Source organism: Rattus norvegicus, chromosome 9 (genome assembly GCF_036323735.1).
Source record: "Rattus norvegicus strain BN/NHsdMcwi chromosome 9, GRCr8, whole genome shotgun sequence".
Classification (NCBI taxonomy): domain Eukaryota; kingdom Metazoa; phylum Chordata; class Mammalia; order Rodentia; family Muridae; genus Rattus; species Rattus norvegicus.
The window spans coordinates 79,044,377-79,057,195 of NC_086027.1; the positions used below are offsets into that span (position 1 = coordinate 79,044,377).

The 12,819-nt window shown below is 38.0% G+C and overlaps 1 protein-coding gene and 1 long non-coding RNA gene across 10 annotated transcripts in view; both read left to right on the forward strand.

Moving 5' to 3' along the window:
• Window positions 1-12,819, forward strand: part of Spag16 (sperm associated antigen 16) — a 919,670-nt gene that overhangs the window by 261,781 nt on the left and 645,070 nt on the right. The gene's annotated exons all lie outside the window — the stretch shown is intronic.
• LOC134480385 (uncharacterized) overlaps window positions 930-12,819 on the forward strand; it is a 33,726-nt gene continuing 21,836 nt past the window's right edge. The window contains exon 1 of the long non-coding RNA XR_010054810.1: window positions 930-12,798. This is a non-coding gene — a long non-coding RNA (uncharacterized LOC134480385). The remainder of the gene's footprint in view (window positions 12,799-12,819) is intronic.

Below are 12,819 nucleotides of genomic sequence, written 5' to 3' on the forward strand. Positions count from 1 at the left end.
AGATTAAGCTGCATCTTTGCAAGGAACAAATATTGGGTAGTTGGAGGACAGATGGATTCTTTGAAACAGAGTGTTATAATCCTAACAGTGTTCCACAGAGCTCTAAGCTCCAGTCACATTTCTGTTCTCCCTGATACAACTAAATGAACTAGTTAAACTACAGTTTAGCTGATATGAATAGTTTTACTTTTTTTATCCTAATTATATAGACCAATACTTTTTAAAAATCAATTAAAGCCTTAAGCAAATAATTTCCCTGCTATGAATATTTATTTTTGAGTAAAATCAACATTTTATTATTTGACAATTCCATAACATGTAAATATTGAGGCTTTCCCTGCCTTTCCCTTTCTCTTCCTACTGTTTGAAAACTTCTTCCCAGATTGCTGCGTCCTACTCTGTTTTCCTATCTCTCACTCCATGAGTATAATGCACCCATTTACTACCTGAAGTTCCTCGGTGAGGAGTGGGGCCTAATGAGCCCCTCCCCGTTGTATGATGAAATGGTGATGAAGCCAATTTTGTGCCAGATGTGAGGTAAACACAGATGTAGTGAGTTAGTGAGAAGACAGGTTCCCGGCATTCATCCCCAACTGCTCCCTTTTACTTTTTTTCTGACTCCTCCTTGCTGACTTTCTCCGATCCTCTGAGAGGGAAATGCAGATGTCCTTCAGAGACAAGCACTGCACAGGTAAATTATTTGCTATACTTTCACTACTTTTAAGTCTTCGCTTCTGATTAACTTCTGCCATATAGATCACATCTTTTACATTTTCTTTTCTACATTTTATGTATATGGTATGTACATGATATCTACATGTATAATAGGTATTATGCAGTATGTAATGTATAATATATAATATGTAATATATAATTTGTAATATATAATATGCTATATATTATATATTATAAATGCTGTTCAACTGTAACTAGTTTATTTTTCATATAGTAATTGAAGCATATTTGATTATCAAAAGACCCTATTAATCTTAAATTTGCCTTAAATTTAATGTTACTCATTTTAAAAGGTATCATTGAGAATTTGAAATAGTATTTGAAAACATAAATGTGTCATTCTCTAAACATAAAAGTGAATCGCTGTACGCCAAAGTAAATTGAATGTTTGTATTTTAGATTAGAAAGTCTGCTACCTTTTCCATAATCCCAGCGATAATTCATACTGGAACAGTAATTTGTCAACTTCTACAAAAGATTTAATCTATATATTTATGTGTTCAGATATTGCTATCCTTAACTTTAAATACTGAGCATGTACGTGAAACTGGGTGTTGTTAGTATAAAGGGCATGTATAAACATCATGTTTTGAAAAACCATCAACTAGGACTCAAGAAAATTGTTCATGGTATCTACAATTCCCGTGGCCATGTAAGCATGTGGTTTGCTAATGTCAGCAAATTATAGGTTTCGTATAAAGCTGGAGGAGGCTTAAAAATCAGAAATTCCTTTTTTGAACATAATGCACTTCTAAATTTAACATATACTAGGTCAATAGAGTGTGAACAATAATAGTCAATGAAAATAATTTAAGAATTTACACAGTTGTAAGAAATTTATTTAAAGAACAAATGACCAAGGATGCTCGGGGTCAGAAGGCATAGTAGATTATTGGTTATGAGGACTAGTTTGAGTCCTGGAAATAGAAACAAGTATGGCATTCTGATTAAGAGAGAAGGGAAGGGAGAAAGAAGAGAGAGGACATATATCATGTTCAGTTTATCTAGACCTGTGCAATACACAGGGCCTATACACCTGTGATCTCCTCAGGTATGAGAAATGCATGTGAAGGGAGCTGAACAATGGCAGTTATGGGTAGATGGAGACAGGGGATTCACAGGAAAATTACACCCTATTTTCACCTTTTACTGTGATCCTAAAATAAAATAAATTGTATTTTTTAAAAAAGGTTTTCCAGTATCAGGCATTTCCCTGAATCCTTATTGTCTTTTTATTTGAAGTGAGTTTTCCCTCAAAATATGCACTGAAATAAATTTTTACTGGGATTATGTTTGATCAGCTCCTGCTAGCTGATTCACAATAATAACACTCAATCTTTAAAATTTAAATGCTCCTAATTTCCAATCCTATTTTTGAAAGGGAAATGAGATTTTAATTGTATCTGAGCTGAGTTCTTGTGCCATAAAGGAACTACCTTTAATTGGCTGAACTTCGCATGAAAACCCCACAATTACATGGGTTCCTTATTGACCACTCTGGTTATTTATGTCAGATCTGTGTGTTGTTACTCTATCACTTCTTCTGTCAGCTCTTCATCTTCAATTACAGATCTCAGAGGTTGTGACCTTTTCTCCTGACTGTGATAGGCTGATGTGGGTACCAAATGTCTATAGGGACGTGGTCTTCATTTTGGAGGCACACACTTCTGTTTCATGCAGCCACTGGTTGTTTAGAATATTCCATTTAGCTCCTTATTACAGATCACTTAAGAGGGAGATTTCCAGGGGTTGGGGATTTAGCTCAGTGGTAGAGCGCTTGCCTAGCAAGCACAAGGCCCTGGGTTCGGTCCCCAGCTCCGAAAAAAAAAAAAAAAAGGAAAAAAAAGAGGGAGATTTCCTCTTTATTCTGGCCCAGTGATCATGGAAGGAGCTATGATTGGTGGGGTTTCTATTCAGAGATGATCATATATGCCAAGATCCTTTTGTCTGCCCAGCAGAAAGTGAAGGAAGCCTTTGGTTTAGATAATAAAAAGGCCCACAGGAATTACACGGGAGCTGCCATAAACTTGGTGCATTGACACCTTGTTGAGAAAGTTCTGTTGCCTGTGATGAAAATGCTTTCATTTGAAGACCTTCATTATTGCATATGCTTAACAATGCAAGTTTATTTCAGAAGCCATTCTTTCAGTCTGTGAAACAGAAAGAACCTAAACCATTCACAGGGAATCAGATTTCATGAAGCACCCATTTCTATCAAAATAAGGACATCTGTACTTTGAAAACAAATGAAAATAAGACCTTTCCCCTGTCCATCTGGCCTTCACTTCTTCAAATCTTGACATTACTGGAATGCAAACTCTGAGTTTACCATTTTTACTGACTCTCCTACCAAATAATTGACATGATAAACTTCTTTTTCAAGTTTTTAAATTTAGGGAAACTCTGGTGTTTCCCTTTTGCTCAGACTAAAACATAACTTGTTAAACATTTCTGTTCTGTTTTGTTTCATGCTGCTTATTATTAATGAATATGCTAGAAAGTCATAAGTGAGCAAGATTTACCATGTTATGTGAAAGGCTTGATCTATAAACATACACTGATATCTGTTTTTCATGTAACATTGTAAATCATGTAAAACATTGTAAGGATGCTGTATTTTTCAAAGATGTCATTTCTGTATTCCTACTTAAAAGATTCATGCATCAGTTTAGACCCAAAAGTGGTGGTCTTGGCCATTTCTTCCTTACTGCAAAAGAAGAGAATCATAGAATTCTTGGATGAGTCAAGCTAGCATAATGACAGACGCCATGCAGGAAGAGCTACAGTAGGCAAGTGAGCTTTCTGGAGGGAGCCCAATGTCTTGCTCGGCTGCAATGGGTTTGATGTGGGGAGGGACAGCACCAGAGGCTTCGTCCCAAGATTACTTCTTGTTACTGATGTGCTTTCTCATGTTTGTCACTGACACACTCCTCATTTATTTGGCTTGGTGTGAGTGGACACCAGGAGACTCTAACTGCCTATAGCTTGGTGTGAGTACTTCCTGGGTGATAGTCTACCCTATCAGGCAAATTTGCTGCATATCAACATAAAGATGAACTTTCCCATATTGATGGTGTTTAGTAGAATTAATGACTATGGAATTCCTGATTTTATTCAAATAATTTTTAGGAAAAAAATTTAAGGAGATTGTTTTAGTTGTTTTGTCAAAAAATATAATAATGTTAGAATCAAGAATAAAATGTGGCCCCTCCTCCCAGAGTAGTAAGTAAAGGCTATATATACATACTTAGGAATACAATGAGCTTTCATAAATTGCACTAAGAAGAGATATAGGCTTGGGATGAATTTGTGATCAAGAAAAAAACATTCATTGTGGGTCAGGTCCAAAGATGAGGCCATATGTGTGCACTATGATAAAGTAAGGCCATGTGAAACTATTGGTTTAAACTTACAATGAGCTTGTAGAACGAAACGCTGCCATGAACTTTCTGTAACTACCTCTTTTATGTAACATTTTATCTGTGAGGTAATTTTATAAAGAAGTTTTTTGTAAGATGATATAAAAAGCCTGAGAGAAAAAAAAAATGAAGCATGGCTGTTGACCTCTGTTGTACCAACCAAATGGATATATATGTCTGTCTATATGTATACATACAAGATCTGCAGGTATATATGTGTATGTATATAAGGTTGCATGTGCACTTGTGGAACTGATGAAACAGGAGGTCAGGAAAGGCCATTTTGCATGTGTATTCATGGGTGCACACACACAGACACAGACACAATTGTTTTTTTCTTTCTTGCTTTCTTGCTGTCTTTTCATTTCTCTGCGAAATTATGAGAAGGCATCAGCTTTTAGCCCCCCGATAAGTTAAAGACCAGAGTCTATTAGTTTTTGGCTTTCATCTGATGCTCTGTCCCACCTCAGTACCTGATCCTGTTGGGGCTGTCCCCCAGCAATCATAATTCCTACAAAATAAATATAAACAAGGATAACTTAAAGAATGGTTTGAAGAACAGTAAAATGTGTACTTCAAATGTATTTATGTAATATGCCTTAGAAAAGCTTTGGGTATATTTAGCAACTTTCAATGGTCTTTAAGCAGCACATTTAAATAGAGATTTATTTAATTGTTTTGTTTTGTTTTATCTATTTCTTCACTTTACAAACTTGTTCAACTACTTTGGAAATCAACTTGATGGTTTCTCGGATAATAGGGAATAGCTCTACCCCAGGGCACAGCTCTACCACTCCTGGGCATATACCCAAAAGATGCTTCACTATACCACAAGGACACTTCCATGGTCATAGAAGCTTTATTTACAATAGCCAGGAAGTGGAAGCAACCTCAAATGAATTCTCAAATGAAGAATGGGTAAGGAAAATGTGGTACACCACACAATGAAAATCTATGCAGCTGTTTGAATCAAGAATATCATGAAATTTGCAGGCAAATGGATAGAACTAGAAAAATATCATCCCAAGAGAGGTAACCCAGACCCAGAAAGATTTGTATGGCATGTACTCACTTATAAGTGGATATCAGTCATAGGAAGAGCAGGAAAAGCATGCTACATTCCATAGACCCGATGAAACTAAATAATAAGGAAGGCCCAAAGGAGGGTGCGTGAGTCTCACTCAGAAGGGGAAAGTAGTCACTGGAGATTTATCTTTACGTGTATGTAGTTCTGTAAACTGTGTGCATGCTAGGTGGATCCCCTCGAATTATAGTTAGAGATGTTTTTGAGTCACACAGGAATGCTGAGAAGTGAACCCAGGTCCTCTGCCAAAACAATGAATGTTTCTAACCACTGAGCCCAGGAGCGTGCTTCATTAAAGTTATTAGTTTCAAGGTCTTAGCATATATATTTTTGGATAGTATTCACAGAAAAAAAGAGTTATTGGTCATAGCAAATCTATTATTCTGCATAAGTTCTTATGGCTACTCTCCTTCATGTTGTACTGTCACCGTTTAATGTTCATATGGGCGGGAAGCCCTACATGCATGTATTTTGCTTTTCTATAACGGTGTGTAATAAAATGCGCTGTGGTCACATCCCCCTGCACCTCATCATTCAGATGCTGGTGGAGGCAGATCCAGGAATTTAATATTATTTTTAACTACATAGCGTTTCAAGGCTACTCTAGGCTGTGTGAGACTCTCAGAAAGATAGAGTGGGATGGTAAGATGAATCCGCAAACAAAGGTGCTTGGGACACCAGTGATGAACTGACATTAATCTCTGGACCCTATGTACAGCTTAAATGAGATCTGATTTGCAAAGCTGCCCAGTGATTCTCACATGCCCATAGTGGCAAGCAGAACCATTGCTCCCTGCACCATAATAATAAATAAAATAAAGTTTTAAAAAATAGAGAATACACACACATAAAAAGAAAGACATTGCAGAAGGTTTGTTAAGAGGTTTCAATATTCTATAGCTTAAAATCAAGAATGAATAGTTTTACCCACAATTTGCTTTGCGATTAAGCTTTCTCCAAAAATAACAGTGTGAGATGCTGTGGTAATTAGCTTCTCAGAACATAACCACACTCCCCCTCTCCCCTTGTCAATGACTGTTTATCAGAGTCAACAGCTTCTACTGTTGGTTGACCAGTCCTTCCCTGCCTTTAGAGGCACACATGTTCATGAGACATGTCTTTCAATTCAGCAGATATCCTCTAATCACCAGGAGATTCTCTGTTCCTCAATAAAATTCTTATAAGACAATTTCTCTAATCCTATAGTGATCTGTCTTCTTTTCTGCCTGGCCCAACTCTCATTTCCCTCACAAGATAAGAATGTGCCACATACCCAGACTCCCCTCCCCATATGTCCATTATTGCCATTGTATTGACTCGCCTCCATGCCTCCCCCTTTTCATTCTTCCAGCATCTCCAAACCCAACCAGCCACCTTCTCTGATGTATTAGTCTTGTGTAGCCTTTATCCCGTTCTTAAGTGTGTGATGAAATACCTGGCTACAAGCCACAAGGAGAGAGGACATCTATCATGTTTATCCGTGTTGCAACACTTAACGAGCTAGGTATCATGAGGTCAAGCACAGTTCTAAGCACTTTACATGTATTAACTTATGTTGTGTTCATTGTAATATAACATTTGACAAATGAGGCAGCTGAGGTAGTTAAAAGTGAAGTGGCAGATGGGCACCAGAACTGGGTCAAATGCAGGAAGCTTTTCCCAGAGCTTTGTGCTCTGCCATGAGCACCATGAACATACACCTCTAGAGGTGCTTCAGTGTGTGGAGAGTCTGAGGTACTTTTGCTGAAAGTAAAGACTAAGAGCCTCCACCGTGTTGTGTAATTATTTTCTCTTGAAATATTTGCAAATTTTAGCTATTTTTGTTATTCAGTACAACTCATATCTATTGCAGTTTGGTGCAGTTTATTTTTGTTCCATCATTTTGTTTTATGATGTGTGAAGACAGTTCTTCTCAAGCACTGAAAATCCATGAAAAAAGCTGCTGAAACATTTAGAATGTAAGCACCCTTAGCACAGGCTCCTACATCTGACTCAACAGAAATGAGGTGTGGACCCAGGTCCCAGTAAAGAAACCAACAAACACAGTTTGCTGACTTACTCATATTGGACTTCACTGGTAAAATTTTACACAATAAATGCTGCTTTAATAAAGATAATGGAAACCAAAACAGACTTGGTGGTTTAAAAAAAGTCTAGAGAGTTAGAAGGTTAGGCAATTCACATCATCTGTTCAAAGACAGTACTCACTTATAGGACACTCTACAGGCTAAGGCTAGGCGGTCTCTCTAGACACCCTTAGGCTCATACAAGGTGAGTACTGAGGAGAAAGGCTGGCTCGTCAGGCTCCACAAAGCAACGTTCTGCTCTTTGGAAGAAGTAAGCACAGTAAACAGTATCGGGTTAAAGAAAGCATGTCTGCTTTTTCTCATTCTTGTACAGGAGTGCTAAAGTTTTTGATATCTATTTTTAGTTGCAGTCTTTGTTTTGTCCATTTCCTATGGATTATATTTAATTTCATGGACAAGCAAAGTCAAGCAAAATAAGTTACTCCTTGCGGTTTGCAAATGTGTACTCCGTGCAGTCTGAAATTATGCAGGTCATACTCCTGTGTGTATGTGTTTATGGTTAACGTAGTTTGGTCTTTCCGGTGCTATATCTCAAATATCTGACCACTGGGCTCAAGCCTTACAACACAGAGTCCTACGTTAAATATATACTGAATATGTGGCTAATTTTGAAGACAGAAGTTGGATAGTCTTTGTAAAACATGCTTTAGTAGAGTTAAATGAAAAATTTCACAGATATTAATAAGCAATTACCTTGGTTCTCAGTGACATTACAGATTGCTTTCTTAGTGAATTGAATAGTTTTCAATTTGAATAAAAATTGAGAAGATGTATTCTAATAATTATCATAATACTCATATTTAATTAAAGTTCACACTTAACTTGATATTCAGGCCTTTCCAAGTATTTGTCATTCTGTGACATGAATACCATTTTGGAAAGCCCTTTGGACCTCTTTTTCCTAACTTAGTTATACACAAAATGGATCATAAATATTTACTGTGCCCCAATATAAGAGAAGGTGTCATGTGATTTGTTTCTTTTCTCTTGAAAATGGTGGAGTTTTAAGATTGATTGCCATATATATGCTATGATTCTTATACTACTTTGTGACAAAAATATCCCTCATCATCCAATGTTGTCTTTTTTTAGTTGTTTTTAGAAGCAGTGACATTTTTATGACAATGCAATTGTTTTGCCCGGAAGGCTACTGCTAAATATTTAAAATCCTCATAATGTTCTTCTTTGTCAGAAGCCATGGTATCTGTGTTTAGTGGTGGATAAATATAGATGTGAATTCCGTGATTGCAGCAGTGTCCTCACATCTGCAAAGAATACACTGCAAGAGTGAGTAGCTACACGGAACCACAGGTAGCATCGATGCTCACCATCCATTCCACTCTGCCGTTGCACTTACGTCCCTAGGATAACACTGATGTACGAGTGAGGTAATGTGTGACATTAACAACAGCAAATAACAAAGTAGGTCACTTATGACAATATTTCCTGAGAACATTGTATAGTGGTGCCTCTCACCATAATTTTTTCTTATGCCACCACATAGGTTCTTTATTCTGTACAAAGTTTGGCTTTATCACCTGTCCTACAATGCTGTCATACTGTGCCAGCAATTGTCATTGCTTCTGCTACATGCCACAAGATCCCCTCATGTCCTTACTCATGTACTTTGTGCACATAAGTATTCATGTACTTTGGAGGTATTATTAAGTAAATGAGGGTCACCAGGCTGTAAGCACTGTGATACTGTGAGAAGACTATGAGCTAGCCAAAGCTGCTGCTGATTGACTAATGGGCAGGTACCAGATATGACATGAACACTGTGGACAAAGGATGGTTCTTGTTCCTTATTGGATGAAACAGGACAGTCGAATTTCCCAATGTTAATGAGAATGTAAGCAATTAAAATTTGAGTTATTTATTTCTGGAATCCTCCATATAATTCTTTTGGATCTTGAAAGACCACAAGTGACTTACCCTGGAGAAAATGAGATCCTAAAAGGGCAAGGAGAAGACTATCACATATACTGAAACTACCTAGAATATATTAGTTTCCATCAAGGAGCTAGAACACCTTTGTTCCTTGAAGACCTACCATTTGTTTCCCCAGCAGTTTGCTTAACCTCCATGTGTCCCTGATACCTTTCTCAGTATTTCTGATATTATAACATAGCTTTTTTTTTAGCAATTATGTCAACTGATGAAATGTTGGATCAACTCATCCAGGACATAGAGAAGGCTAAGTCCTAAGGCACAGTGAAAATAAATCAAATGGCACTGTGAATTTTCTTCATTAAAATCCAACAAAATGCATTTGTGTGAATACTGAGTTAACAAAATAATAATAATAAACCACATAGTTAATGTGTTATTATTTAAGCTTTAAGAATGCTATATACAAATAATTTTGTGGTATTAGAAAAGTTTTATGTTATTGTGTTAGTACAAGAGAGTAGAGATTAAAATCTGTATCTGGTCTGTGTAGCATGTAAATTTTCTGTTACTGCTATAATGAACTAGTACAATAGCATAGAAGATAGATAATTATCATGTATCTCTAGAAGATCCAAAATAAAATTCTGAGATTAGGAGATGTGTTGTTAAAGCCTCACTTGGCTCAGATAAGAAGTACAGCTTCCTGAGTTCTTACCACTCCTCTGCAGAGCCAGGCGTTTCCTCACACCCAACTTCCTGCCTGTGCTCTCTGGACTAAGCCTGTACAAAATGGAAAAGGACATTTTATGAGAGGCTTACTCATTTAGCAATTTGTGAAAGCAAAATTGCTCTTGATCTGGGTGGGATTTTAGATATCAGATAATGTAATTAGCTTGAATGTGAATAGATAGGACCAGAGAGGAAGAATGTTAATGTTTACTTACTTCAGTTTTAATCCTAGCTTTGCTTTCTTAAGAATGCCAGTCTCTCCTTCATCCCAATCTCCACTTCTTCATGACTGTTATAACACCTGAGAAGCTAAATAGTTGACAAAATGATTGAGTTTAGACTTGTTTCCAAAAGTGAAACTCATACGTGACCATGTCCTCAGAGCTGAGTACCTGTGGCTAGACATGTCCTAGATGCTAGAAAAATCCACTCCTGCTATTCTGCTAAATGGACATAGTATAAAGCTAATGTCTCATCATTACATGTTTATATTAATTCACCTCTCAACCCTCATCAGAAAAGAAACTTCTATTTGCAGTAATGATGGGTAACACAGATACCCATAACTGACCAAGGTGTAGAGAATAAGGGACTTTAGAACATTCAGTCCTTGCTGGAGTATCTGTGTCACTCATTGCAGAATTGGGGTGAGATGGAAAGAGAATAAAAGGCAGAGCTGGAAGATAGCTACAAGGAAAAGTTGTGTCTCCACATATAGGGCAGCTGGACTTCTGTACGAGCACAAGCCAGACAAAATCTTCAGAAGGAGAAGAAAGGTGGAAAGTCCCACCCCCTACCTGATGAGGCATGGGCAATTGACAGCTTTAGGGAGAGAAAGAGTCAGTTTTCTTGGGGAGTGTGACACCTGGGACCTTGTACCTTACTCTTAAAAGTGGTAGGATATACATCCAACAATATATGTGCAGTGACTTGGTGGGTTAAAAAGGGTTCTTAAAAAACACACATGGTATGCACTCATTGATAAGTGGCTATTAGCCCAAATGCTTGAATTACCCTAGATGCCTAGAACAAATGAAACTCAAGACGGATGATCAAAATGTGAATGCTTCACTCCTTTAAAAGGGGAACAAGAATACCCTTGGCAGGGAATAGAGAGGCAAAGATTAAAACAGACACAGAAGGAACACCCATTCAGAGCCTGCCCCACATGTGGCCCATACATATACAGCCATCCAATTAGACAAGATGGATGAAGCAAAGAAGTGCAGGCCGACAGGAACCGGATGTAGATCTCTCCTGAGAGACACAGCCAGAATACAGCAAATACAGAGGCGAATGCCAGCAGCAAACCACTGAACTGAGAATAGGACCCCCGTTGAAGGAATCAGAGAAAGAACTGGAAGAGCTTGAAGGGGCTCGAGACCCCTTATGAACAACAATGCCAAGCAACCAGAGCTTCCAGGGACTAAGTCACTACCTAAAGACTATACATGGACTGACCCTGGACTCTGACCTCATAGGAAGCAATGAATATCCTAGTAAGAGCACCAGTGGAAGGGGAAGCCCTGGGTCCTGCTAAGACTGAACCCCCAGTGAACTAGATTGTTGGGGGGAGGGCGGCAATGGGGGGAGGATGGGAAGGGGAACACCCATAAAGAAGGGGAGGGGGAGGGACTAGGGGGATGTTTGCCCGGAAACCGGGAAAGGCGGGAAAGGGAATAACACTCAAAATGTAAATAAGAAATACTCAAGTTAATAAAAAGAAAAAAAAGGTTCTTAAGATTGAGTAGGCAGGAAGTTTTGATTTCTCTAAAAGAGGTTTCTTCCCTGACCCACCCTTCTCTCTCCCTCCCTCCCCCTCCCTTCTCTCTCTCTCTCTCTCTCATACACACCCCCACCCCCCCACACACGTGCACACACAAACACCCATACACACAGCAGCAGCAGCAGAAACAGTAGCAGCATTACATCCTTTTAGAGCCATTTGTTCTCTATTCCAATATTCTTTTAAAAAGAAAATTATATTTTAAAATTATATACCATGTGAAATCAACAACATCAGTGAAACAATTATATAAACTATATACCAATGTAGAAATAAATATATATCTTATATATCACATGTAGCATATATATTGTATATCATAGTTATATACTGCTTAGAAAGAAAAACAATGTTCAATATGAGGGAATAAGCATCTTAATTAGTTGAGTTGGGCCAGCATTAGAACTTTAACAAAAGTTGTTTTTATGTGACAGAAGAGACACTCCAGTGATGTACATGAGGGAAGATGTATTCTAGGAATACAAAGACAGAGTGCACAGAGTAGAAAGACTTAAAATGTGTACAAGGAATTCACAGAAAGAATAATCAGTTTAAACGAACTGTAATGACTGAGTAATACAGAAAACTAAAGGCATCATCATGGAAACAGGGCAGGGCCAAGAAATCAGATTCAGACCAAAGCAAACAAAAAAGCACTCAAAGGTTTGAGCATGAGGGCTACATTGTTTGCCTTTAATTTAGTGATAGGAGAGGGGATCAGAAAGGGTGAATCACAGGAGCAGGGAAGAACCATTGTAAACTAAGGACACAAATTTAGTTTTGCTATGGGAGGATGGCAAGAGCTGGCCAGGAGTTCTGGAGGGCGTCAGTTTTATAGAATATGTTTAGTGGCACTGTTTTCAGATGACATTTTCTGACTTAACCAAATTGGTATATGCCATTCATCGAATTTACAGGAAAAAAAGAGCATTTTCTGGTTGGAGCTCTGGGATAGAAAAAACTTGGAGTGATGGGTGGATGTAGATAGACATTGCCTTCAGTTGACTCCTTAGTTGCCTCTTCTGCTGCTTATACCCCTGCACTGTGGAATGCTGAGAGGAGTGGGTGAGTCTCCATGATGCTTTC